Consider the following 843-nt stretch of genomic DNA (forward strand, 5'->3'; position numbering starts at 1 on the left):
CATTTTATTAGTAATATTCTATGCAAAACGAAAATTTTAAATTTCGATAAAGTCCAATTTATTACTATTTTTCTTTTTTAATTCATGCTTTTGTGTCCCATTTAAAAGGAATGATTGCCTAACTCAATGTCATAAAATTGCCTCTGTATTTTCTGCTAGTAGTTTTATCATTTTTCTCTCTTACGTTTAGGTCTGTGATCCGTTTTGAGTTGATTTTCGCATGTGCCGTGGGGCACACTTTGCTTCGCTTTTCCTCGTGTCTGTGGGGTCGCCAGGTTCTGTCTGGGTTCCTCCTCCCCACAATGCAGCCTGGGAATTCCTGTCAGGCAGCTAGCTAGTGCCATCACAGAGCGCGGCTTGGTTTCTTTTCTTAGTCCTGTGCTGCCTGTTGTCCGCTATTTTATCTTTTTTTTAAATTTAAATTTAAAATTTTTTTTAGGCGAGGCAACCCTTAGTTAAGCTCACAGATTGCAAAGACCTTGTCAGCTTACAAGCCCTTATTTATTTATTTTTTATTGTTTTACGCCTACAGCACCTGGTCTTCCTAGGTGGTCTCCCATTCAAGTACTAACCAGGCTCGACCCTGCTTAGCTTCCGAGATCAGACAAGATCGAGCTTGTTCTGGGTGGCCTGGACGTAGACCCGTTGTCCATTATTTTAAAACTTTTTCTTTCATATATTTTGTCCGGTTTTCTAGATTTTTAGTGTTGGATGGTAAATCCTGTCCTTTTTCCTCCACCTTTGCTGGTGACAAAAATCCTTACTTTTGTTTTTTTCTTAATTAAAAAGAAGGAATGCATATTCTTCTGGCCAGCAGGCTCACAAGTGGTCGCTTCCTTCTGT

The 843-nt window shown here is 39.5% G+C and overlaps 1 pseudogene; it reads right to left on the reverse strand.

Annotated features, from left to right (window-relative positions):
* Positions 1-523: 523 nt before the first annotated feature.
* Positions 524-642, reverse strand: LOC111745723 (annotated as a pseudogene).
* Positions 643-843: the final 201 nt, after the last annotated feature.

Source organism: Pteropus vampyrus, unplaced genomic scaffold (genome assembly GCF_000151845.1).
Source record: "Pteropus vampyrus isolate Shadow unplaced genomic scaffold, Pvam_2.0 Scaffold162, whole genome shotgun sequence".
Classification (NCBI taxonomy): Eukaryota; Metazoa; Chordata; class Mammalia; order Chiroptera; family Pteropodidae; genus Pteropus; species Pteropus vampyrus.